Raw genomic sequence first — 14,175 nt, forward strand, 5'->3', positions numbered from 1 at the left:
CTCTACCAATTAACATCCCCCATGCTACAATAGCTAACATTAAAGAATAATTTGGCTTTTCATTAGATACGCTTCAATATTTGGGCATACCCCTCACTACATGCTATGTATAATGCAAATTACCCACAGGCTCCCCCCCCCCCCCCCCAAGTTAAACAATGGCTTTAATTTGTTTTTTCCTTACATATTTCCCTTCTGGGTAGAGTTGCAGCTTTTAAGATGTCCATCTTGCCAAAGCTACTGTAATTCTTTAGGGCCCTGCATGGATGGAGCTGGAGAAAGCACATCTTACTCCACAATGGGCGAGCCACGCCCCCTCTGAGCAATGCCATTTACATTTTTTTTTCCTTTGGTACATGTCACCAAGTCAGTGCTTGGCCCCCCCAAGCTCCTTCTTTGTCAATCACTTGTCTTTTCTCTTACAGAAAACAAACATATGGCTCCTACTGATTTAAATGGGGTATAGATCGGAATCTGCATATGAATTTTGATAACATTCACCAAACTGAACCTGGGTATGTTCAACTCATCACAATTATACAGTTTTAGTTGCTGCATGTTACACTATGTTGCCCTACACTTTATACACCATGTTGTATATAACATTAATCTAGAGGATGAACACATAACCTATAAAGTTTTTCTTTCTGTATAGGTGGTATCCATGCTATTGATAAACTGGAAACACTAGGTAAGTTTAAGCTTTTTTGGCCATACTTCTCTTGTGAGTCACAGGAGTGCACTTTTGCTCTCCTGTGATTGAGAGTCAGCCAATAGTGGGTTATATTCCATTATTAGTTGATGCTACAAGTGTCTCTAGGCTTCAAAGGAACCTGACTATATTGTCAGGATTAGGGATGAGCCGAACACCCCCCTGGTTCGGTTCGCACCAGAACTTTCGAACGGACCCCAAATTCGAACGAACTTTAGAACCCCATTGAAGTCTATGGGACTCGAACGTTCGAAATGAAAAGTGCTAATTTTAACGGCTAATATGCAAGATACTGTCCTAAAAAGGGTTTGGAGACCTGGCTCCTGCCCCAGGGGACATGGGTCAATGCCTAAAATGTTTTTAAAAATGGCCGTTTTGGCGGGAGCACTGATTTTAATGACGATTAAAGTGAAAAAAAAAAGTGAAATATTCCTTTAAATATGGTGCCTGGGGGGTGTCTGTAGTATGCATGTGAAGTGCCACGTGTTTCCCATGTTTAGAACAGTCCCTGCACAAAATGACATTAAACGGAAATAACACCATTTAAAACTGCTTGAGGTTTTAATGTTATATCTGGTTCCTGCAATATGGTTGAAAATCATTGAGAAAAATGGCATGGGTAGCCCTCCCTGCCCATTACCAGCCTATTTGGGTCTTGTACGCATATTAAGGGGAACCCTGTACCCATATTAAAAAAAGGAAATGCGTGTGGCCCCCAGGCCCTATATACTCAGAACAGCAGTATACAGGCGGTGCAAACAAGACAGGGACTGTGTAGGTTTGTTGTGTTAAGTTTAATCTGTTTGTAATTTTCAACTGGTAAATTTTTAAAGTGTAGCTCCAGTCAAAAAAACTATTTTTAAGCTTTTTGGAAAACATAGGGAAGGGTTATCACCCCTGTATAATTTGTTTTGTCGTCCATCTTTTTTCATCTCACTTGCTGTTGTCTCCTTCCGTTTGCAAGTAGGAGAGGTTTGTAAATTGGATGTTTGAAAGTAGGGGCCTGCCCTATATGCTCTGCAGAAATGGCGGAACAAGGTGTTGGTTTTGCCACAACATTGTAAGCCCTCAAAGTGACTCTTGGTGGGCGCTGGAGCGCCCTGCTGTGAACGATTATATCAAGAATTGTAATTACATGCCATTGTTGAACAGTGGTAGAAAAATTGACCTTTGGTGGTTGTGGTGCTGGTGCCACAACACTATAAGTCCTCACCGTTACTCTGGGTGGGCACAGGAAGGGGCCCCCCTGTGAAATATTATATCAAGAATTGTAATTACATGTCCCTGTTAAACAGGGGCAGAAAAATGTGGCCTTAGGCACTGCTGCTGGTGCCACCACACTGCAACCTCTTCCATATACTCTAGTTTTATTGCAGGAATTAGCCCTGCTGCAAAGCATTGCATCAAAAATTGTACTTAAACGCCCCTGTTAAACAGGGGCAGAAAAATTGGGCTGATGGCATCAACCAGAACCAGAAATGTTCTTCCAACATATCAGCGGAGGAGGAAGAAGATAGACAATCAACATAACAGGACTGTCACTCAGCATCAGCATAGGCAGTCTTGAAGGGATGTGATATTTTAAAAAAAAATATTCTGTTACATCAGCTAAAGGGTGCTTGGTAGCTGTGGGTGATCCAAGACTGATTCATCTTGAAGAAGGTCAGTCGATCAACTGATTCGGTGGACAGGCGCACCCTGTGATCCGTAACAAAGCCACCAGCAGCACTGAAGGTGCGTTCCGAAAGAACGCTGGATGCAGGACAGGCCAGTAGCTCAATTGCATACTGTGCAAGCTCTGGCCAGTGATCCATCCTCAAGACCCAGTAAGCCAGAGGATTTTCGGTGGGAAAGGTGTCCAAGTCTGACCTTGCCCCTAGGTATTCCTGCACCATGTAAATCAGACGCTGGCGATGGGTGCTGGAACCGATCATACCTTGGGGCTGCGGACTAAAAAATTGTCTGAAAGCATCAGTCAGACAGCCACCTTCTCCACCGCTCCTTCTGACCGCTGCCTCAGCAACACGTTGTCCAGGACCAGGAGTTTGTAACCTCCCAGTCTCTGGGAACGCGTTGCACAGACCTTTCTGCAAGGCCTCCCGGAGATGTCTCATCCTCTGCTCCCTCTGCGATGGCAAGATAAGGTCGGCAACCTTACCCTTGTACCGTGGATCAAGGAGAGTGGCCAGCCAGTAATGGTCCCTCTCCTTGATCCGAAGAATACGAGGATCCTTCCGCAGGCTTTGCAGGATCAGGGAGGCCATGCAGCGTAGGTTAGCTGAGGCATTCGGTCTGGGGACTGTAAATCATCCCTACAAGACTGCTGATGCTGATGCTGAGTGCCAGCCTCCACCTCCATGCTGACACAATCATCCTCCTCCTCCTCTTCCTCCTCCTCATCCTCTTCCTGTGTGATGGGTGGCACAGCAGGAATACTGTCTGGATAAAGGGGGCCTTGAGAGGCAAGGAAGTCCTCCTCTTCCTGCCTCTGTTCTGCCTCAAGTGCCCTGTCCATTATTCCATGCAGCATATGCTCCAAGAGGTGGACAAGAGGTACAGTGTCACTGATGCATGCACTGTCACTGCTCACCATCCTTGTGGCCTCCTCAAACGGTGACAGGACAGTGCATGCATCCCTGATCATGCCCCACTGGCGTGGTGAGAAAAAACCGAGCTCCCCTGACCCTGTCCTGGTGCCATAGTCGCACAGGTACTCATTGATGGCCCTCTGCTGCGTGTGCAGCCGCTGCAGCATGGCCAATGTTGAGTTCCATCTGGTGGGCATGTCACATATAAGGCGGTTCTTGGGCAGGTTCAACTCCTTTTGGAGCTCAGCCAGCCGAGCACAGGCATTAAATGATCGGCGGAAATGCACACAGACTTTCCTGGCCTGCTTCAGGACATCCTGTAAGCCGGGGTACCTGCCCAAGAACCGCTGCACCACCCGGTTAAGGACGTGAGCTACACAGGGCACATGGGGGACAGTTGTCCCTGTCGGAGGGCGGAGAGGAGGTTGGTGCCATTGTCGCAAACCACCATTCCTGGCTTAAGCTGGTGTGGCGTCAACCACCTCTCGGCCTGCCCCTGCAGAGCTGACAAAACATCCGCCCCAGTGTGGCTCCTGTCCCCCAAACAAACCAGCGCAAGCACGGCATGGCATAGTTTTGCCTGCATACTTGCGTAGCCCCTGGAACGCCTACGGAGCACCGCTGGTTCTGAGGACAGAGCACTGGAAGAGGCCATGGAGGAAGAAGAAGAGGAGGGGGTGGAGGAGAGAGGTGTGTCACAACCAATAGTAGCATTTTGGAGGCGTGGTGGCGGAACAACCTCCAACACTACTGCACCTTGTCCTGCATCCTTCCCAGCTGCCAGAAGAGTGACCCAATGGGCCGCGAAAGACAGGCAACGTCCCTGTCCATGCCTGCTGGACCATGAGTCAGCGGTAATATGCACCTTACCGCTGACCGCCCTGTCCAGCGAGGCAAGGACATTGCCTTCCACATGCCGGTAGAGAGCCGGAATCGCCTTCCATGAGAAAAAGTGGCGTTTGGGGACCTGCCACTGAGGAACCGCACATTGTACAAACTCACGGAAGGGGGCCGAGTCTACTAACTGAAAAGGCAGCAGTTGAAGTGCTAGCAATTTAGCCAAGCTAGCATTCAACCGCTGGGCATGTGGATGGCTGGGAGTGAACTTCTTTCGCCGGTCCAGCAGCTGGGGCAGGGACATTTGCCTGCTATAATCGGACGTGGGTGTACCGCTAGCAGAGTTCCCGGAAGCACTTGGCTGTGACACACCTAATTCTACACCTTCATTCCTCTCAGAGCAGGTTTCAGAGAGGACTGAAGGTCTAGTGGGGTTGGAGATGCCAGCTGATGAGGAGCAAGGAGAGGTCCGCTTTTTTCTTTGGTGTGGGTCTTTGAGGTACGCTTGCCAACAAGCTGCATGGCAGGTCAACATATGTCTGGTCAAGCATGTGGTGCCCAAGCGGCTGATGTTTTGGCCACGTGAGATATGCTTGAGACATATGTTGCAAATAGCAGCGGTGCGATCTGATGCACTCGTCTCAAAAAAGGCCCACACCAAAGAACTTTTAGAATAACGCGCAAAAGGCAGCGCTCTGCACAGGCGGAGCTCTGCGGTGTGATTCAGTCGGTGTGCTGCCCCTAAGCTGGCCCCCGGAAGGCATCCTGCCTCGTTGGACATGTGCCTCCTCCTCCTCCTCCTCCTCTCTCCTTCCAGGCACCCACGTGGAGTCAGTGCCCTCATCATCCCCTCCCTCTTCATCGCTGTAGCAAACCTGGCAGTATGCTGCAGCTTGTGGAACATGACTGCCAGATTGCTGTCCTTCTTAAGCATCCCCTCTCTATGCGCTCACGCTACTGCCTTCCTCTAGCTGAGTGTCATCATCAGAGCCCACAAAACACTGGGCATCCTCCTGGAGCATGTACCCAACACTGTGCTCAAAGAGTTCAGGAGACTCCTCAGGAGGACGTGGTGGGTCTAGGGAAGGAGTCACTGATGATGACATTGAGAGGAGGGAAGACGATGCGTTGGCAGCTGCTTTGCTAGTACCCTGAGACTGGATGAGAGAGAATGAGGAGGATGAAGAGGGCTTGGTCATCCACTCTACCAAGTCGTTGGCATGTTGCGGTTCAACATGTCCAGCTGCCGAAAAGAAGGACAAGCGTGTCCCATGGCCACGTGCTGATGACAATGCACCGCGTCCACGACCAGCACTGTTGTCTCTAGACACAGAGCCTGCTTGCCCCCTTTTATCGGCTCGCGCCTGTCTGCCTCTCCTTGCTGGCCTTCCAGACATGGTAATGGCCTGAAGGGAGTTGGGTAAAAAAAGCAGTTGGGTAGTGTATATTGTGCTAGAGGCACACAACACCCACTAACTCCTGCAGATGCCTTTATTATAGAACACCAGAGATAAAGGGGTATATACAGATGTATACTGTGCTGTGCTGGAAGCACACACAACTTCCAATAACTCCTGCAGATGGCAAGTGGGCTCAAATAGAGAACAGCTATGTAGGTGGATATAGCGGTATGTACTGGGTACAGAGCACGCAGACAATAACCACTACACAACAGCAAGATCGAAAATCGGCCGAAAACGATCGGTGTGTACTGTGTTGAAGGTACACAGAACACCCACTGCTTCAGACGCCAACACACTACACAAGGCCGCCGCGCTGGCGGCCTTATATAGTGTGGGGCGTGCACTACACAGCCTGAGCTATGATTGGCCACAGGCATCCTGCCTGTGGCCAATCATGGCTCTCCTCGCTACTGGCGCTGCAATTGGCCAAGCATGCGGGGTCACAATGCATGCTTGGTCAATCATGAGCCAGCAATGCACTGCGCCATCGCAGTGCATTGTGGGCCGTGAGCACCACACGAATTTGGCGCGAACGGACCAAAATGTTCGGACTTCGCCGAACGGACGAACAGCCAATGTTCGAGTTGAACGTATGTTCGACTCGAACACGAAGCTCATCCCTAGTCAGGATCCACCAGGCTGCCTGATTGACAGTTGACTCCAGTTCTCAGCCCCATCTCTGCCCCGACACTCCATGCTCATTCACTCCACTCTATGGAAGAGCCATGGTCACCCTAGATTGCTCTCCTGAACTGGACTACAGAAAATTCTTCCTCTCCATCTCTACCACATAGGGGAATTTCAAGTGTACATAAAGTAGCGTGGAAGGAATATTTGTAGCACAGACACAAAATGGGCCTTGCAGATTTGTCCCAGGCTCTTTTCTCACATGAGTGCATGACAGCCAGGCCCACAGCAGTTCCCAATGTCTCACAGCTCAATAAGCAGCTAGTTAGTATCTTTTTGGAGTTTAACGCTGTTAGAATATTATTCCAAATTCATAATTCGGCACTTATAGGTGTTATATATATTCATGGCAACCTTGTAAATCATATGTGGTTTTATGATTCGTCATAATAAATAGTATGTGTGAATGAACTTGATCAAATGTTCAGTGAAAAATATCCTCATCTAAAGCTGAGCATTGCTGGATGTTTCTGGTGTAGCCAATTTGAGTATGACATATATGGTATCTTAGTATAGAATGTCACGAGAAGAAAAAAATAGACACCTGTCTACATAGCTAAAGCAATAATACATTGTGGATTATATCCTGTTAAGATAAGTTTAGAGTAGTTTCAGTCATATTAATAAGTATTAATATATAGTTACTTAATGTAAGTTGGTAATATGTGTTCATATTATGTAGATGTTTGGTTATATGACATTACATGATCAGCACATTACTTCAAGTATGGAGTATTACATGTGGGCTTGTCAATCAAACTCCATATGACTCTCTAAGTTAGTATCTACTTTTGTATAGCATATTGCTGAAGTTAGCAGAAATGAATGTGTGCCTTACAAGGTTCTAAGTATTTGTGAGGTTATGACGCTCACATGTAACATATAACAAAAAGTTTCCAGATTGAAGAGAGACAAAACACACACCCTTTAGGAGGTATGACACTGACATATTCACACGAAGAAACTGATAAGTTGGGACAGCTGAATTCTGCCAGAAGTCTTATGCCCTATATACACGGTCGGACTTTCTGAAGGAAAATGTGCGATCGCATCTTATTGTTGGAAAATCTGACCGTGTGTGGGCTCCATCTGACTTTTTCTGTCGGAATTTCCATCACACGAAGTTTGAGAGGAGGATCTAAAATTTTCCGACAACAAAATCCGATCAATTAAATTCCGATCATGTGTAGACAATTCCAATGGACAAAGTGCCATGCATTAAAACAATATGATAACCAGGGTAATTGGCGCTACCTACAAGTAAAACTCCTTATATGTATGTATATCAATATATAATTCCGAATATATCATGTATTCATCTAGAAGAATATATATATAATAGAAGGAGGCATAACCCCAAAAGACTACCAATCTGCGATTTAAAATTTACAAGCTACTCAGAAGTCCCAAAAAACAACAAAGTTCCTACTAAAGATAAGTTCCTGGGATTAACAAATAATTCCAATAAGCAAAAGAAAAGGAAAAAACGAAAACCAAACAACAAACTAGAAACCAAAAAGAATTTTTTGTATCTGTATCGCTAAGAGACAGTATTCCCTAAAATCGCATTAATGCCAAAGTGTGGTTTGAGTAGGCAAATTCCCAGTAAGAGGCGTATGTAAATGTGCTAGTGAACTTATAATCCCAAATATGCAAACTGTAAGTGTAAAACGCTAATATAGATACATATGAAAGAATTTTTTGCCTAAAGTCGCATTATCGCCAAGATGTGCAAAGAACCAAGTAGAAGGTGTATATAAATGTGCTTAGTAAGATTAAAATTCACAATACAAAATTCAAATTATACAACCTATACATGCAATATGCTAATATAAGCATATATATATATATGAAAAAACAAAAATATTAATAATATATAGAAATTATATCAAAAATATATATCAAAAAAGTGCAGCTGAAAAAACAAAGGACAAAAAAATGTGTACAAAAAAGAAGAAAGAATATATATATAAAAAATATATATATATAAAAAAGCAAAGGGTCTCTTAAAAAAACAATAAATAACAAAAAATACAAAAATAGTGTCCAAATTTCCCAAAAAAACTCTTCAACAGTGCAATTACAGAAAGTTCAAAAGATGTGACTAAAGTGCTTCTCGTGCAATCTCCAACGTGACTTCTGTGTTCCCCCACAAGGTCCCCCACTCACCAGAAGAATACACCCCTGCAGGGGTAATTCGCCTTGGAATCAAAGTCTACCGATAATCAGCTCTTCATTCGCATCCAGAGAGAGTTTTTTCAGTCCCTGCTGATGTCCAGCTCCTCAATCGCAACCAAGGGGGAGATTTCCTCATAGGAAAAAAATTGTAGTCTCCATAGTGTGATTTGTATAAAAAAATCTATTTATTGCCACAAAAATATAAACAAATAAAAACATAAAAAATGATAAAACGGAAAAGACAATTCTCATATGTTGAGACAAGATGTGGAACCACAGTCCATTAAAAAAACCTTTCAGCCTCCATATATGAATGATAACGTTCCAGGAAAAAAGGTAAAAAATCCTAGAACAGGGCTGAGAGAAAGGTAATAACCATACGCTAATGGCACTTTATCCCAGATAACACAAAGGACTAGACACCAAAAAATATAATAGTAATGTCCCAGGATATAACCTGTTGTCTAGAGTCACTCCAGTGTTTGTAAGTTCCCCAGGGATAGAGCCCTTCTAGCGCGAAAAAATAATCCGAACGTGGAAGCCGCCCGGTGGACACGCAGCTACGGCTTGCACTCCAACTGCGCTCCAACGAACGGAACTGACGTAATAGGCGTAACTCCGTCGAACGCGTTTCGTCATTGACGTCTTCAGCGGCGGTGTCACGCTAAAACGTCTTGCAACTTAAATAGGAAAAAGGACCCGATCGAGCAGAATCTGATTGGCCAACGTTCGTAATTGACACCCAAACAGCCACCAATGGGCTATACCCTGTGTCTGAAGGAGTGACAACCACCGTATCCAATCCGCATGTTGTTATCACCCAGTTCCCAGCCAAAAGGCGAGGGGAGGATATCCAAAAAAAAGGGAAATTACAAAACTCAATTTATAGTAAAAAAAATCGATAAATTTAAGACCCATCTATTGTCCGCCTATTGGGTACACGGCACATAAGGGTGATCTATCCCAAAGGGAACTCAAAAAGACTGTATACATGATGACAATACTTATATGTTAAAAACAATAATAACATCGATGACCCTTATAACAAGTTATCATAAACAAAAGTATGAAAATGAGTATTTATACAAATAAAAATTGGGGAAAACCAGAAATAGGTCACTACTGACTGAGATGGCTGAATACAATAGATTTCATTAACAGAAGAAAAAGAAAAGGGGTCATCCTCTTTACTTCATTGCAATCCAGCTATTACCTGGTAAAAGTGCTCATATCAATCTAGTCTATCTATCAATCTAGTAAAAGTTTTCATCTCTCCACAGTGTTATATAGTGGGCTGTAAGGGAAGCGACCAGGACTAGAAATGGTATATCATATCCAAAAAAATATATAATAATAAAAATAAATATAAATATAAAATTAACCCCTTTCTAATGGATCCGCATTTAAATGTTTCAAAAGGGGGGAGAGCCAAATCGTGTCCATATGTCTCAGAGTTGGCATATGTGATCAACAATCAGCAACATTTAGGATAATCCCAAGTGGATATAAAGCCCTCAGAATAAGTCGATATATACAAGAAGGAACGTTGTCTTATAATATTACATAATAAAGAAGAGAAAAAATAGAGAAAAAATGCAATAGTGCCAAACACCATTCTACTAACTTAATATCGATGAATATATAAATTCCAATCTACAACAGATTGGTAAGTAACATACATCTCTTGTTTTTTAGGAGATGTATGTTACTTACCAATCTGTTGTAGATTGGAATTTATATATTCATCGATATTAAGTTAGTAGAATGGTGTTTGGCACTATTGCATTTTTTCTCTATTTTTTCTCTTCTTTATTATGTAATATTATAAGACAACGTTCCTTCTTGTATATATCGACTTATTCTGAGGGCTTTATATCCACTTGGGATTATCCTAAATGTTGCTGATTGTTGATCACATATGCCAACTCTGAGACATATGGACACGATTTGGCTCTCCCCCCTTTTGAAACATTTAAATGCGGATCCATTAGAAAGGGGTTAATTTTATATTTATATTTATTTTTATTATTATATATTTTTTTGGATATGATATACCATTTCTAGTCCTGGTCGCTTCCCTTACAGCCCACTATATAACACTGTGGAGAGATGAAAACTTTTACTAGATTGATAGATAGACTAGATTGATATGAGCACTTTTACCAGGTAATAGCTGGATTGCAATGAAGTAAAGAGGATGACCCCTTTTCTTTTTCTTCTGTTAATGAAATCTATTGTATTCAGCCATCTCAGTCAGTAGTGACCTATTTCTGGTTTTCCCCAATTTTTATTTGTATAAATACTCATTTTCATACTTTTGTTTATGATAACTTGTTATAAGGGTCATCGATGTTATTATTGTTTTTAACATATAAGTATTGTCATCATGTATACAGTCTTTTTGAGTTCCCTTTGGGATAGATCACCCTTATGTGCCGTGTACCCAATAGGCGGACAATAGATGGGTCTTAAATTTATCGATTTTTTACTATAAATTGAGTTTTGTAATTTCCCTTTTTTTTTGGATATCCTCCCCTCGCCTTTTGGCTGGGAACTGGGTGATAACAACATGCGGATTGGATACGGTGGTTGTCACTCCTTCAGACACAGGGTATAGCCCATTGGTGGCTGTTTGGGTGTCAATTACGAACGTTGGCCAATCAGATTCTGCTCGATCGGGTCCTTTTTCCTATTTAAGTTGCAAGACGTTTTAGCGTGACACCGCCGCTGAAGACGTCAATGACGAAACGCGTTCGACGGAGTTACGCCTATTACGTCAGTTCCGTTCATTGGAGCGCAGTTGGAGTGCAAGCCGTAGCTGCGTGTCCACCGGGCGGCTTCCACGTTCGGATTATTTTTTCGCGCTAGAAGGGCTCTATCCCTGGGGGACTTACAAACACTGGAGTGACTCTAGACAACAGGTTATATCCTGGGACATTACTATTATATTTTTTGGTGTCTAGTCCTTTGTGTTATCTGGGATAAAGTGCCATTAGCGTATGGTTATTACCTTTCTCTCAGCCCTGTTCTAGGATTTTTTACCTTTTTTCCTGGAACGTTATCATTCATATATGGAGGCTGAAAGGTTTTTTTAATGGACTGTGGTTCCACATCTTGTCTCAACATATGAGAATTGTCTTTTCCGTTTTATCATTTTTTATGTTTTTATTTGTTTATATTTTTGTGGCAATAAATAGATTTTTTATACAAATCACACTATGGAGACTACAATTTTTTTCCTATGAGGAAATCTCCCCCTTGGTTGCGATTGAGGAGCTGGACATCAGCAGGGACTGAAAAAACTCTCTCTGGATGCGAATGAAGAGCTGATTATCGGTAGACTTTGATTCCAAGGCGAATTACCCCTGCAGGGGTGTATTCTTCTGGTGAGTGGGGGACCTTGTGGGGGAACACAGAAGTCACGTTGGAGATTGCACGAGAAGCACTTTAGTCACATCTTTTGAACTTTCTGTAATTGCACTGTTGAAGAGTTTTTTTGGGAAATTTGGACACTATTTTTGTATTTTTTGTTATTTATTGTTTTTTTAAGAGACCCTTTGCTTTTTTATATATATATATTTTTTATATATATATATTCTTTCTTCTTTTTTGTACACATTTTTTTGTCCTTTGTTTTTTCAGCTGCACTTTGATATATATTTTTGATATAATTTCTATATATTATTAATATTTTTGTTTTTTCATATACATATGCTTATATTAGCATATTGCATGTATAGGTTGTATAATTTGAATTTTGTATTGTGAATTTTAATCTTACTAAGCACATTTATATACACCTTCTACTTGGTTCTTTGCACATCTTGGCGATAATGCGACTTTAGGCAAAAAATTCTTTCATATGTATCTATATTAGCGTTTTACACTTACAGTTTGCATATTTGGGATTATAAGTTCACTAGCACATTTACATACGCCTCTTACTGGGAATTTGCCTACTCAAACCACACTTTGGCATTAATGCGATTTTAGGGAATACTGTCTCTTAGCGATACAGATACAAAAAATTCTTTTTGGTTTCTAGTTTGTTGTTTGGTTTTCGTTTTTTCCTTTTCTTTTGCTTATTGGAATTATTTGTTAATCTCAGGAACTTATCTTTAGTAGGAACTTTGTTGTTTTTTGGGACTTCTGAGTAGCTTGTAAATTTTAAATCGCAGATTGGTAGTCTTTTGGGGTTATGCCTCCTTCTATTATATATATATTCTTCTAGATGAATACATGATATATTCGGAATTATATATTGATATACATACATATAAGGAGTTTTACTTGTAGGTAGCGCCAATTACCCTGGTTATCATATTGTTTTATTTCTTGGAGGAAACACCTTTTGGAGTTTCTTTCTTTTGTGGGTGGCAGCAACCTAATGATATAACTAGTATTTAGCCGTAGCTACTGTTATTACTATCCTCTCTTACTTCCCACCGTTGTCGAGCGCGGTTTTTTCCTTTATTTTTAAAGTGCCATGCATGCTCAGAATAAATTACGAGATGAAAGCTATTGGCTACTGCCCTCTTTACAGTCCCGTCATACGTGTTCTATGTCACCGCACACTGAACGATCGGATTTTCTGACAACTTTGTGTCACCATGTGTATGCAAGACAAGTTTGGGCTAAAATCCATCGGAAAAAATCAGATGAATTTTGTCATCGAATTGTCAGTTTGACTATCAATGCTATTCATCTGGAAATGCCTCTGAGATACAAGAATATTACATATTAATAATATTCTTCAAATGCTCATTGAACTTGGATGGGGTGTAGGGAAGCCTTAGGATACTCCAGAATTCAGTCATGTTGATGTCTGTCTGCTTACCTCCATGACCGGCAGCCTGCTCACCTGTCTGCTTAAAGCGGTTGTATAGACGTTTTTGTAAGTTTAACCTACAGGTAAGCCTATAATAAGGAAAAATAACACAAAAAGGAGGTCTAATAGATAAGGCTTCAATCTCGCTGACTCTACTGGCAGTTGTTACTGCAACTAAAAATAACGTCTGTAGGGTGAGATCCTTTAGCAAACATTCATCTAAAGGCTCAAAGGGAGGTCCCATTAGGCTCTGCAAAACGAAGGATAGGTCCTAACTGGGAAAGGGAGGACCTCCGACAGGTCTCTGTCTAGACAAACCCTTAAAGAATTAAAGCCTTAAAGAATCTGACGGCCCATGGGTCGGTGGCCAGAGATCTTTCCAAATAAGCACTAAGTGCTGACACCTTCAGGGTAGCTATGGATAATCCCTTGTCTGGCCCGGTCTATAGGAATTCCAACACAGCTATGGGGCTCTGCACTGAAAAAGAGCTTCCTACACACCACTCGTTGAAACAAAGCCAGGCCTTTCTATATATCCGGCGTGTCTCCTTTTTCCTTTGACTTTAATATACACTCCTCAGTAGCTAGGCCGCTAATTTCCACTGATGTTCCTGTGGGCAGAAGACTGGGCCCTGTGAGAGGAGATCCTCCTGTGGAGGAAGAAAAAGGGGGGGCTCTGCTGCTAATTGCTTGAGAACCCAAAACTATGCCCTTTTTGGCCAATGTGGAGCCACGAGAATCAGTGATGTGTCTTCTAACTGAAACTTCCTCAGCCCTGCCGGCAAACAGAGCCGGAGGAGGGAAGGCATAACATATCATGAACCGCCAATTGTGGGACAACGCATCCACCCCCAGTGCTCCTTCTCTGTTTAGGGGTTTTTG

At 42.6% G+C, this 14,175-nt stretch overlaps 1 long non-coding RNA gene across 1 annotated transcript in view; it reads left to right on the top strand.

The window, feature by feature from the left end:
• The first annotated feature begins 392 nt into the window (after nucleotides 1-392).
• The window catches only part of LOC143929928 (uncharacterized), a 102,160-nt gene continuing 88,377 nt past the window's right edge, over nucleotides 393-14,175 (top strand). The window contains exons 1-2 of the long non-coding RNA XR_013262650.1: nucleotides 393-515; nucleotides 656-691. This is a non-coding gene — a long non-coding RNA (uncharacterized LOC143929928). The remainder of the gene's footprint in view (nucleotides 516-655; nucleotides 692-14,175) is intronic.

The sequence above is a fragment of the Lithobates pipiens genome, unplaced genomic scaffold, assembly GCF_037356315.1.
Source record: "Lithobates pipiens isolate NorthernLeopardFrog02 unplaced genomic scaffold, aLitPip1_a1.2 Scaffold_25, whole genome shotgun sequence".
NCBI lineage: Eukaryota > Metazoa > Chordata > Amphibia > Anura > Ranidae > Lithobates > Lithobates pipiens.